The sequence below is a fragment of the Cupressus sempervirens genome, chromosome 5 (assembly GCF_028749045.1).
Source record: "Cupressus sempervirens isolate cs-2001-9-10 chromosome 5, ASM2874904v1, whole genome shotgun sequence".
NCBI lineage: Eukaryota > Viridiplantae > Streptophyta > Pinopsida > Cupressales > Cupressaceae > Cupressus > Cupressus sempervirens.
The window spans coordinates 936,334,883-936,349,734 of NC_143122.1; positions in this window are offsets into that span (position 1 = coordinate 936,334,883).

Sequence of the window (14,852 nt, forward strand, 5' to 3'; positions counted from 1 at the left end):
AATGTGTCTTAAGAGACAAGAAGAGGAGGATAAGATGTCTAAGGTACCTTATGCTTCCATTGTAGGAAGCTTGATGTATGCCATGGTATGTATAAGGCTAGATGTTGCACATGCAATAGGTTTTGTTAGCAGGTATATGAGTCATCTAGAGCTTGAACATTAGAATGTAGTTAAGTGGATTCTTAGATATTTGTGAGGAATATCTAGTAAGTTCTTACACTTTGGGGATTTACTAATAATTTACATGGATATGTTGACTCAGATTTGGCAGGGTATATTGATGCAGGAGCATCCAGAGGTATAAGGGCAATCCTGTGTTACCCAAAAAAAAAATGTACTTAGACTTAGTTTCTGTTTCATGTGTTTTCATTTTTGGACACCCATTTGGGTCAAATAAAGGTTCCAACTCTCATAGTTCCACTATCAGTGTGCTAATAAATCCCAAAAAAATAGGAGTATGTAATTGGGCCATCATTTTGGTAAACTAGAAGGTGTGAATTGGCCAGATGAATGTAATTGTAATTTAGAGCATTCCAGAAAAAGAATCAGGTCAAAAGGCCCCACGGTTTGAAAGTTATTGTAGTTTTTTGAGTTTTGGAGACCTCCTAAGAATGCTTCAAAGTCAGGTTAGGGGCATTAAATGACCTTGAAAAGGGCCAAAAAATGGGGGACGAGCAAAGCTGGTCCATAGGGCTATAGATCACTTCAAGAGCTTTTCAGAAATGTAAATGGTTCATCAATCAGAGCTACGGTTCAAAAGTTATGCCTCTCAGAAGTTCGGTTACCATTACTGGATTCTTCTAGATTTGCGCCGACTTATAACGTAGCTTTTGGAGCCTTCGATTTGGTCAGTGGATGCCTACTAGCACTTTCTAGAATGTATTCCTAGTCCTTAACCCTTCGGGGTCTATTTAAGGAGATTCCTGGCATTGTAGAAGGCAGTTCGGAGTGGAGTTTGAGAGGAGGTACTGAAAAGAGAAATTATCTCCACATTTATGCTATTGTAATCCCTTAGGGCATGTTTTGAAGTTTACTTTCTCTGTACTAAATGTAATAGCTTATTTCTCAGTTAATATAATTTCCCTTTTTCTATTGTGTCCATTCTATGCTTGGGTTGTGTCCCCATCAGATATTGATACCAGATGAAGTATTATAGGTTATGTATTTACTATTGGTGGGACAACTATGAGTTGGGTTTCTAGGTTACAGAAGGTTAATGCTTTATCCACTATAGAGGTAGAGTATGTTGCTTCTACAGAGAGATCTAAAGAGATGATATGGCTTCAATTCTTCATGGAAGAGTTGGGATATCCACAAAGGGATAATTATTTGCTCACAGATAGTTAGAGTGCCATTCATCTTGCATAGAGTTCAGCTCTACACTCAAAGACAAAACATATATAGTTGTAGTACCATTTTATTTGGTTAGTTTTGGGTGATGGACATTTAAAGCTAGAGAAGATATATACAAATGATAATACAACATATATGTTTACCAAGGTAGTAACAAGGGAGAAGTTGAACTCCTCTTTAGCTTCGACTGGTTTTCTAGACTAAACAAAATAAAATAATAGTAAAGTCTAGGGTGGTTTGATATTATAGTGCAAGCTACATGTTTAGTAGTGCTATGATTAGTCTCTAAGTGGGAGGTTATTATTATGGAGCTTGATTAGTCTCCAAGTGGGAGATTGTTGTGATGTGGATCCTAATTAGACTTGAAGGTTTATTTAGCATAGTTTTCTCCCCATATTATTTCTACGAGGGTTTTGGGGCAATGCCTCCAAGATGGGGTCAAGCTCCTTATCACAATATAGGGTGGGGTTGAGGGGCAATGCCCCCATAGGGCTTTTTGGGCTCCCCCAAAGCCAAAAATGACCTTATATTGTAAAAGGTGTCGGCTACTATTTTTTCTATTATTCTAGTCATAATTTTGTAAGTGGCAAAAAACTTGTATAAAAAGGCTTAGGGTTAGGGATTTTCATAATGTGTAATGCAAAAATTGCTTCTTGGGGTGGTATTGAGCTGTAAGGGATTACATATTGTAATCAAGCTATAATTAGTAGATAATAATTATATTAGATTTTCTATTGGTGGACATAGCCCAGGGATTGGATGAACCACATTAAATCTTGGTGCCTTGTGTTCTCTTATGTGTGATCTATTATTTTTTGATATTGGTTATATTTGCATGTAAGTATTATTTTTGTTTGAGGTTAATCCTAACAATATCTACTGATCTATCTTTTAAGTACTAGAATAAAGTTTCTCTAACTATTGTTTAGCTTGTGTCAATTCTCCTTTCACAATAATGTTGTATTTTTCTAACTCAACATGTTCAATCTTGATAGTATCTAATTCAAATGTAACTTGACTTAATTGGGATCTAAGATCTACATTCTTAGTTTTCAGTCCTGGTTCACTAATGCCACCATTTTTCTTAAGAATTAACTTAAGCTCAACTATTTTCAGTTGATGTTTTAAGATCTCATTTTCCTTCTAAAGATTTCCTACTACATCATTTTCACTAGTTTGTGCAATTGGTTCCTTGCTAGATTCTAAATCACCAATCTTATTTTTTAACTTGACAATGTAAACTTTTGCATCTTCATAGCTGTCTTTCAGGTTATCTCTTTCTTCAATAAGAAGGTCAATCTGCTCAAGAGCTTCTTCTAGGTTTTTCCTCAAATGCTCCATATTCACTGAGATCTTACTTAAGTTGTTAAACTTTCTCAAAATAACTATGCTCTGATACCAATTTTTAGAAATCGATAATACTGAGAGGGTGGGGGGAGGGTTGAAGCAATATTCTACAAACTTTTGCCCACAATAGAATATTGTTACTTACTTTATAACATGCATATGAAAGTAAACCAATAATGCTAAACAATAAATATAACCATACACATAGAGAACTCATAACACCATTATTTGTTAACTAAGGAGACCTCAACCAAGGGAAAACCTTGGCAAGGATGATACCCACAAGAATTTTCACTAAACAATATGATCCTAATAAGGATATTGACCTTGTTAGGAGTCTATCAAATACATATAGTGTCTTGAGTTCTTGTTAGAAATCTCAACCTTGTTAGGAGTTGGTAGAAAAAATATAATGTATCCAAGAAGAGCCCATTGCCCTAACATGAAATTATACAATTTAGTTCTTCACAAGATAGGTATACACATAATACTTTCTTTACTACTATAACTCACACTTGCTCTGATCATTCATTAAATCTCACATCACAAAAAGCTTGCATAATAGTTCGCATCACATCTACAACATCTCATGACTTCTCCATAACTATGCAATATAAGATCTCTACTTATACCTTATACATTTACAAAAATTTGCTTAGTCGGACTTCATATGTTCACATATTTGACATAATATAAAATAATATCCATAAATTTGGCTCATCATAACTTAGTAATTATTTCATAGCCAAAATAATTCCTAAGGCCATACAACTTTGATTGCTAATATGGTATGATAAATTCTTGCACTGGTATTTTAATCATAACTTACTCATGTAAGTAAGAGTAATCACAATTCCCTAGAGGATAACCTACCATCCTTCCCAAGACCTACTCAAGCTTAGGGTAGATGTGAAATGGTCCTTTTGTTCCCCTCACCAACTTTACAACCTCAACTCACCCTATCTTCCAAGTGGTCTAGAACATACACCCAATAAAAATCACCCTTACACCTCTCTTCACCTACATCCTCTAGGATCTTGAGATACGATACACCCTAACATATCATTATCCAACCTTTTACAAGGTTTATTGACCAACTAATAGGTCTAACACTCCCCAATATCCCAAATTTAAAAGTTGCACTAGGAGACCTAAAAGGGGCTCATTCCTAGTAGCCCCGTTTTTCCAACTTTACACTAAAATTCATAAACTTCCAGAAAACCATAAAAAATAATTATATAATATCTTAACATGTATATAAAACCATATCTAAATTTCCAATATTGGTTAAGATCACAAGTTTACAACCCTATCCTACTAATCCCTAGTTCCTTGGCTTTTTAGGCTAAAAAATATGGTTTGGCCTTATATGCTAATCTCCATGAAACCCATGAGGTAAAGTATTCCAAAAACATCATTTGCATAGTATTTCCCTCCTTTCCACCAAATCTTTTTTCTTCACCATCCTTAGAACACCTTCAGTGATGTGATTCTTAACAGTCATAGTCATTAAATTTAATACTGCATCTCCATCTGATGAAAAATCTCAATATCCTCACCCATCATGCTATCTCCACCTTCTAACCTAGCTTTTCTCTAGGTTCCAAGAAGTTTTGGTTGCAAGTATGAGAGAAAACAAAAATTTACCTCTAAACCCTCAATACAAACTTAGGGTAAACAACAAGCATAAACAAATCTTAAACTTAAAAGGAATGTTCCTTATTCAAATGAACACCATATTACCTCTTTCACAATATATAAATTCAAATTTCTAAACCATAAAAAATAGTTACTTAATGGAACCATACTCCAAGTTTAGAAATAAGGTTGCTAACTGTGCACAGAATTGCTATCCAAAAATTTATGATTATCCATTCCAAATCTGTACAAGGTGTTATTAACATTTAAAGTGGGAGACTATATATATATATAAAATTCCCCTATCCTTACAATTTCAACTACCTAAAATCTCACCAAATAAAGCTTTGACTATTGAGCTTCCATATTTTCCAGGAAAAGTTGCAAAAATGATGCATGACAACTTTTTTTGTAATTTTTTGTAATTTTTACATTTTATCAAAAAACATAGCACAAGAACTTCACCAAGGTCACCTAACTATACCAAAATATGAATAAAGTTTATGCAACATAATATTGATGATTTTTGGTCAACTCCCATGTTTGGCCACTCGTTGACCACCCTTTGACTTTGCTAGTAACCTTAGTAATCATGCAATCTAGTGTCAAAAATGCACAAAAAGAAAATCTAAACTAACTTGTGTCAACTTTGACACTTATTGACCTTGACACTCTTCTCATTGGTGTTTGATTACCTTAATTAGGACCTAGGGCCACTGCACCACTTACATCACATTGTCTGTACACGTCTGCACACTTAACCACATCATTATGATAGTGTCATAAAGCTTCCCTTAACTACACATAAGCTAACTCTCAATGAGTCATCAATATTGTTAAGATCTATTCTCTATACTACTACAAACTACCTAACACTTAGACAATTTTCCATCTCTAAATACATAAATGAAATACTAAATACATGTTACCCTAAATGACAACCATCAAGACATCTATCTAACATTGAGTTTGAATTTCAAGGTAAACTATCACTCAAAAAGAAAGATGGAAAGTCTAAAAGTAGAACATTTGACAGTAAAGAAAAAGATGGTTCTGATGATGTTCTTGAAGTCATTGAAGCATTGCTTTCAAGAAGATTCCCTAGGCAAATGAAAATACAAAGGTAAAATACCTTTGATCTACTCTTCTTGTGAAGAAGTTGGTCATATTGATGTGTCTCCCTCTCCACTATAGTGGGGTTTCCCTTCCAACCCCCCATGCTATTTGGTTGGTTGGCATACAATGTTATAAGATAAGAAGCATGAAAAGTACAAAGGAAAGAAAGTTCAAAAGCTATAAAGACTAAAAGGATAAAGGTAAGATATCTTGTTATATGGCTAAAGATTCTAACAGTAGTGATGAAGATGAAATGGTTTACATTATTGTTAAGGATGAATTAGATGATGAAAATGATAAGGTGACCCTCATTTCTCATCTTAGCATGAATGATACATGGATCATAGAGAGTGGTTGCTCTCACCACATAACTGGTGATAAATCTAATTTGAGCAATTAGAACACTATGATGGTGGGAGTGTCAAATTTGGAAATTATGAACCTTGTTATATGAAGGGAAAAGGTTGTATTGCATTAATTGATGAACTCAGATGTGACAATTCTTATTAGGTTGAAGGACTAAAACATAATCCACTTAGTTTGGCATAGTTGAATAACATTGGATTTAAGGTAGAATTCATGAATAGGAAGGCCAAGCTATTGGATGGAAAAGAAAATGTAGTTGGTGTTGGAGTTATTGGATGGAAAAGGAAATGTAGTTGGTGCTAGAGTTATTTTTGGTAAGGAAAATATTAGGTAGATTTAAACCCAATACTAGGAAGCATAAGATAGGGACAAGACTAAGGATCAACTAAATCCCATATTTGGTAAGGTTCAATCTTAGGTCTATGTCAACTTCAATAGAGTCACTAGAACTCCCTTCACTTTAGGCTCTATAGGGCCAACATGAGAAAATCTTAGGGATATAAATATAATAAGTTATTTGATCTTCTTCTTTAAAACACTTTCTCGTTGATATTTATTCTTTCAAACCTATCCCCTATAATAGAAAATGGTCAATTTTATTTTGTAATTTTTTGATAAACTTCTCAATCATAGTAGCTAACTATAACCAAAAGGTAGATGAAAATAAATAATGACCAACACTTTTAGTTCTTCATTATATAAAATGGTAAATTGATTTTGATTGATATATATATATATATATATATATTGCAACTGTAGAAACCATCTATTGGAAGCATGAATGTTGATGATACTTCTATGGGGGAGTACTCTAGAAACATGATTAGATAATTATCATGATGATATGTTACATTCATGGTTGTGTTTGTTATTGATGTCAACGTAATAGTTTTTGGTGGTATCTAACAGAAGAACAATGAAAAGATCAAGTTGGTACAGACAAATCATTGAATACATTCACTGAGTGAGGTTAATGAGAGATACTACTAAGTGTTTGGTATATGTAACTAACCTCAGAAGCATAAGACATTAAGTCTGGATGAAGTTATGCAAGTTTTGGTCATGATTGTTTTGAGATAGAGTTTACAAAAGCATCTTCTGGTAAACTTGTTATATCTTTTAGTAGAGTTTTTATTTTGAGAAGCAAGGTTAAAGATGTGTAGAAGACATGTTGGAGATGATGTGGCTAATTTTTTTTTTCATAATGTTACATGTACATAAAGTTATTCAAGTTACGAGGTGAATAATTGATGTTATCACTAAGTGTAATGTGTTCTTAACGAGGTCCTACTATAATTAATTGAGAAGGTGTAATATTAGACTCAGGGAATTATTTTATGGATTTGGTATAAAGGAAGGAAATTTTCATTTGTTATGTATGGATGAAGGAATGATTGAAAGAGAAGAAAAAAGAGTGAAATGTGAAGATAAGCAGAGCAGAGCAAAGTTGGAGAAAACTTCATTGCTGAGGTTTTATTCTAAGATCTGAGGTCTATTATTTGTATTTGATGTTCATGACCTAGTTTACAAGGTATGACAGTGATTGGTCCAATTGACAAGACAAAGGAAAGAGGTTAAAGCACAATACAAATAATTTTTCTACAAGGAATAGTTGAGAGATTAGTTGGACAATGAGTTTAGTGGTCTTGCCCCAAAAGCTATTTGGATAGTGGTCCTTCTATCTTCTAAAACTCCTATCAGGATTGGAATCTCCTAATAGGGATTCAAAGTGTCCTAACAGGGGCTCTTCTGTACTAAATGTGTTTATAGACTTCTAATAGGGTCCATCCTCTAACAAGGAATATATATATTAGTATATCTTTGTGGGTATCATTCCCACTGGGTTTTTGCCTTTGATCAAGGGTTTCCCTAGTTAACATATCTAGTGTAATTGTGAATGTGCATCTTGTTATGGTTGCTATTTAATTTTATTGAATGGTCAAGTTTAATTAAGGATGATAAATTTTTTAATTAGATAACTGATTCATCCCACTTGTCAGTTATCTTGGTGGACTATTATTTCTAAAAATTGGTATTAGAGCATTAGGTATTTGAAGATAAAGTTTAACAACTTTGGGAGATCCATGGTGAAAATATTAAAAAAGGATAGTTTGAAGTTTGATGGAACAAATTATGATAGATGGAAGGAAAAGATGAAGATACATCTGCTATGTATGGGTCCAGGATATTAGATCTTGACAAACTTAGAAAAGATAATTATTGCTAAAAGTTCATTAGAGACTTGTACTAAGGATGAGAGAGAACTTTTAATGTGCGACATGAGAGCTAGAGAAGCACTATTGTCTACACTTATTGAAATTGAGTACAACCAGGTACAAGGACTTGATACTTCTCATAATATTTGGAAAGCTTTTGAAAATAGTTTTGGAGGTGATGAAAATTCTAAGAAATTGAGGCTACAAAGTTGTATTTGTGCATTTCAAGATTGTAAAATGATGGAAGATGGATCTACAAGAACATATGTAGGCAGGATATCAACAATTACTATAGGTATCAAATCTCAAATAGAACCAAAGAATTTAGATAAAGAATGTAAAGATGACTATTGGAAGCAAGCTATGAAAGAAGAATTAGATTAGATAGTGAAGAATGAGACATGGAAATTGGTCCCTAGATTAGCAAACAAGAATGTGATAGGAACAAAATGGGTATTCAAGAACAAGATGAATGAACAAGGTGAAGTTGTAAGGAAAAAATCAAGATTGGTATGTAACGGTTACAACAAGAAGGAGTAGACTATGATGAAAGCTATGCTCCTATGGAAAGAATTGAAGCAATAAGATTATTCTCAGCCTATATAGCACATAAGAAATTCTAAGTGTATTAGATGGATGTCAAGTCAACATTTCTGAATGGAAAACTTGAAGAAGAGGTATACATAGAATATCCTAAAGGTTTTCCTTTAAAAAATGACAAGGAAATGGTATGAAAATTAAAGAAAGCATTTTATGGCTTAAAGTAAGCACCCAGAACTTGGTATGCAAGGTTGGAGAAGCATTTGACAAAACTTGGATTTAGCAAAGGTATGGTAGACAGTAATCTATACTGGAAAGAAATAGATGATGGATTGATGATTTTGGTAATATTCATTGATGATATAATATTTGGAGGAGATGATGATGAAAGTGAAAATTTTGTAGAAAAAATGAAGAAGGAATTTGAAATGAGTATGATAGGAGAGATGAAATACTTCCTAGGATTACAAATTGTGCAGGATAAAGAAGGAATCTTTATTTATTAGACCAAGTATTTGAAAGATCTATTGAAAAGGTTTGATTTGGAAATATGTAAACTAGTTGGAACACCTATGATAACTAGAAACAAGTTATCTTCAAAGGATGAGACACCTACTATTGAGCAGAAGAATTACAGATCTATGATTGGAGGATTGCAATATCTGACTCACACAAGGCCAGATATAGAAAATTCAATTGGAATTTTTGCAAGCTTTCAAGTTAATCTTAGAGAAGCACATTATGTAGTAGCTAAAAGAATATTTAGATATCTAAAGGGAACACTAGAGTTTAGATTGTGTGATATATCTAATGATTTCACTTTATATGCTTATACTGATTTTGATTGGGCAGGCAATATGGATGACAAAAAGAGTGCAAGTGGTGGAGCCTTCTTTCTTGGAAGAAGATTGGTTTATTGGTTAAGTAAGAACTAGGATTTTATCTCATAGAGTACAATTGAGGAAAAATATGTTGCAACAACAAAGAATTGTAATCAAGTTGTTTGAACAAAGAAGATGTTGAAGGATAGAAGGATAAAATTTAGTGAACTTGTTGTCTTACACTATGATAACACAAGTAGAGTGAATATTTATAAGAATCCAATGTTTCATTCTAAGACTATGCACATCTCTATCAAGTATCACATGTTGAGACATAAAGTTATAGAAAAAAATCAAATTAGAGTATGTAAGCACCAAAGAGAAGATTGCAGATATTTTCACCAAACCTCTTCCCAAAGAGATTTTTGAGTATTTGTGAGGTATGCTATGGGTTATGCCCCTAACTAAATCAAAGTAGATAATGCAAGAGCATATGATTCAAGTCTTATAGAGCACTATTATTTTTCTAGACTGAATGCTGATGCTTCCTATATGGGGGAGTATCTATGATGGACAAAGTCATCTAGGACTCTTGATGGATGTTGTTTTGAACAGTGTCTTTGGACACTTGAGAAAGTTAGAGACAATTGTTGTAGAGATAGATGGTTGCTGAAACCTTTGACATTGATGTTAATGGGGGAGAGATTACAACATGAAATTTTTTTTTATGTAGAGTGCATTAAAGGGATAGATTATATCAATAGGGGAGAAAGATTGATGAAGAGGATTTGAAAAGAAAGGATAACAATCTTTTACAGTAGGTATTCTTGGAACTAGATGTTCTCATCTATGTTTCCATCAATGCCAAAGAGGGAGATTGTTAGAAGCATGAATGCTAATGATACTTCTATGGGGGAGTATTTTATAAACATGATTAGACCATTATCACGATGATATGTTGTATTCATGACTATGTTTGTCATTGATGTCAACATAATAGTTTTCTGTGGTATCTAACAAAAGAACAACAAAAATATCAAGTTGTTATAGACAAATCATTGAGTAATTTCACTAAGTGAGGTTAATGAGATATACTACTAAGTGTCTAGTGTATGAAGCTAACCTCAAAAGCATAAGCCATTAAGTCTAGAAGAAGTTATACAAGTTTTGGTGATGATTGTTATGAGATAGAGTTTACAAAAGCATGTTTTGGTAAACTTGTTATATCTCTTAGCAGAGTTGTTATTCTAATAAGAAAGGTTAAAGATGTGTAGAAAACATGTTGGAGATGATGTGTCTAAGCTTTCTTGTCATAATATTACATGTGCAAAAAGTTATTCAAGTTACTAGGTGACTGATTGATGTTATCGCTAAGTGTAACATGTTCTTAATGAGGTCCTATAATAATTAATTGAGAAGGTGTAATAGCCAACTCAAGGAATTATTTTATGGATTTGGTATAAAGGAAGGAAATTTTCCTTTGTTATGTATGGATGAAGGAATGATTAAAAGAGAAGCATGAAGAGTGAAATGAAAATATTACCAGAGCATAGTGAAGTTGGAGAAAAATTCATTGCTAAGGTTTTATTCTAAGAAAAAAGGTTTTTTATTTGGATCTGAGGTTCATGAACTAGTCTACAAGGTCTAATAGTGATTGGTCTAGTTGAAAAGACAAAGGAAAGAGGTTAAAGAATAGTAGAAACAATATTTCTCCAAGGAATAGTTGAGAGATTAGTTGGACAGTGAGTTCAGTGGTCTTGCCCTAGAAGTTGTTTGGACAATGGGTCCTTCTATCTTCTACAACTCCTAGCATGGTTGGCACAACTTCCAATAGGGTTGGAATCTCCTAATAGGGATTCAAAGTCTCCTAATGCAGACTCTTATGTACTAAATTTGTTTATAGACTCCTAACAGGGTCCATCCTCTAACAAGGAATATAAATTAGTATATCTTTGTGGGAATCATTCCCACCGGGGCTTTCCCTCTAATCAAGGGTTTCCCTAGTTAACATATCTAGTGTAATTATGAATGTGCATCTTGTTATGTTTTTTTTTTACTTTGATTGAATGGTTAAGATTAATTAATGATGATAAATGTATTAATTGGATAACTAATTCATCCCCTTAGTTATCTCGGTGGACTATTATTTCTAACACCATCATTTTGCAACCAAAATTAATTGATTAGTGCCTTATCCAGTTTTATATAGAGTCAAAACCAACAATCTTTAGACCTATTCAATTGACTTGCAATTAAAATTGTTAATAGTGGGCTCTAAATCTCATTCTTATCATATCCTCCTTACATACCCAAAACCCTACCACTTACTAAAAGAAATTACTTAATTCTTTGAATCAAAAGCAATCAATAAGAGATATAAAACTGATCTAAATTGTATAAAATTGAAGGAACATTTCTCATTTCAATCCCAAGATAATAGATATGCAAGGGATGAGACAAAATTTAGATACACAGATATGCAAAATTTCCTTTTGTATTATTCTCTTTGAAAATGAACACAATATTGACATATACTCATAGTATAACTCAAAACTTGGCAATTTGATCATTCATAAACATTATATTCTTAAGTATACAAGACTAAAAATATTCCTACAATCAAAAAAATTGGATGGACTATAAAATAACATAAGAATGAAAATTATATAGACTTTCAACTTCAACTCCTCATCCTAGAAATCCATATATAGGATTGCAACAAGCTATAGATGGGAGGATGGCACATGTCTTCACCTTAATGGAAAATAAAAAATGCAAGACATAAACAAAAAGATATTAAAAAACATTCTCCTATGCTAGGTCCAAAATTAGGAAGGTAGTTGACAAGTCAGTAGATGACACTTTACTATAGCAACTTTAACTTTACTCCACTTTGTCTTCTTCTACCCTCCATTTCCTCAAAAGTCTAAAAATTTGATAGGCATATTTATGAGAGATTTATTATTCTAATGAATGGCTCAGTGTATCTGATCTTATCCTTAATTTCTTATTGCTTTTAATCTTAATTATTTTCAGCTACTTCCTGTTGGTAAAGCCTTTATTTCTCCAACTCCTTCCTAAACATAAATTTCTTGCTTGGTGGGCCACTCTATGGTTTTACCCTCTTCTAGGTCCTTCATGGCCTTTTTACACTTGGCATCCATTATGGATTTAGACTCCACTATGAATTTATTCAAATCTATTTCAACTCTAAATAGGGAGTCAATCAAATTATGGAAAGGGGCATCACTACTATCTTCAAAAATTTCCACTGTAGTCTCCTGATTCAATATTGCACTGAATGCATTAGACCAATTATGCTATTCTTTCAACACATTGCTATCATCCAAAATTGGTGGTATGTAGGGCTCAATTCCTTGAGATAAAACCTTTACCTTACCTTGTAGAATATGTAATTTCCTAGTGAATATACCAATTAAATCTTTAACTACTTCCAAGTTCTCCTTCATTGTGATTATCTAATTAGAAAAAATTGGCTTTTTAACCATCATCATAATAAGCCTTTCTAAAAAGTGGGTATATGGCCCCCACATATTGAATGTAGGTGATAGCCATGAAAGTACCTCATTACAAAATCTCTCAACACTTTGTAAAGAAACATAGAATGTATGGGCCTGTTGTGATATATTCTTTAGAATTTCAACCCTATGGCTAATCATACACCTAAGGATAGATGTCCTTACCTCATCTCCTTTTTGAGTTGGTGGAGCATCAATGCTCATTTTGATAGGCTCTACTGTAACCTCTACCTCCAACTCATCTATTTGTATCCTTTCTCTAGGTGCTATAATTATCTCCTCTTTTCAAATCCTCTTCATCATTCAACTAAATGATAGCTTTCAGAACAAAAAGAAATTGTCTCACGAGTAGGTAGTAGGTTTGACATCATTGACAAAATAATGATTGTTCAATTATAGGTTCTTCACTTAAAAAAAATCTTATATCAACAGTCTTTTACATTTGTATAGTGTCTTAGTCCTTGTTAGAGGACTTAGATAGAAGCCTCAACCTTGTTAGGAGTTGTTATGTACAATTACAAACTGTATACAAGATGAGCCCAATACCCAAATATGCAATGCACAATAAAGTTCTTCAATACAAAGAGATAGATACAAAAACCTTTGTACTATTGTTGATATCTTCAATATCTAATATTGCCTTTTTTTCTCTACAAAAAATTATCACAATTTTCATTCCTCTTATCATACATTAGAATTTTTATTACAAAATATTACATCAATATCACATGACTTACACATAACTTCACATTCAACAATCTTCCTTTATACCTTTAATTAAAAAACATCTACCATATCAGCCCTCATGTCTTTACATACTTTATGAAAATACAAAATTTATTTTTCCCCACTTAGGGTTAACATCTAGGATATTGTCCCTAACCTAAAATTATCATTTCCTTATCATGCTTTGTTCTACATGTACACTATTGTAACTGGTAAATTCATCATGACCTTGTCTGTACTAGTTCTATTCTCTTGTGAATTTGCATGCGTCATTATCACTATCTCCAGTATCCATACCTAACTCCGCACATGTCCATAATATACCTATGAAGCTCGCCACTCAAAACTCTAATTATTCTACCAAATGAATAATATAACAATAGACAATTGACTAAGTCTAACTGTCATAACTTCATCTTCATGCTCTGCTTACTTTCTATGACTATTATGTTACCATAATGAAAACATCCAAATGTATGACCTAGCCAATTTATCAATATAAAGTACCCCAAGCTATACTCAAAATTTGTATTCACTACCCCATGACTAGAATGCAAAAAATTAGTAGAGCGTATGCCCCCATGTTAAATTCATTGCTAGCACTTTAACATAAGCAATGGATTTAACAATGTATACATATAATCATTGAAAGATGTTTCCACTATGATATCCCCTCAGGAGGAGACAGATCAAGGGAAATAATATGTTTAACATGCACAAGTACAAAAGGGATCTACTAACTTGGGGGTTAATATGATCATTTAATAATAGGTAAGTATTATAGCAAGTATGAAATATCATCATCCCCCAAAGGAAGGAGAACTGCAACACAATGGAAGAAAGATAGGTAAGATTAAAGAGTCTTTTTGGACTACCCTCATTAAGACCAAAAGGAATTGGTGTTTCCATGTCACAAATCCCAGTAGAAAACATAAGGATACAAATATGAACAATAGCACATGTACAACATAACATATAATGACAGATAGAAGATGTCAAAGACAAATAGAAGAATGATACAATATTTTAATCCCTTTATTACCTTGCACCAATGGAACAACAAGGTTTTTTAAAGAATTCAAAATAAATATTAAGTGAACACAATATAGGGGAAGTACATATAGAAAAGAAAACACACAAAAAGCTACTATGCTAGAGAACTCACTTCAAGCCTATTTCCCTCCTCCCCT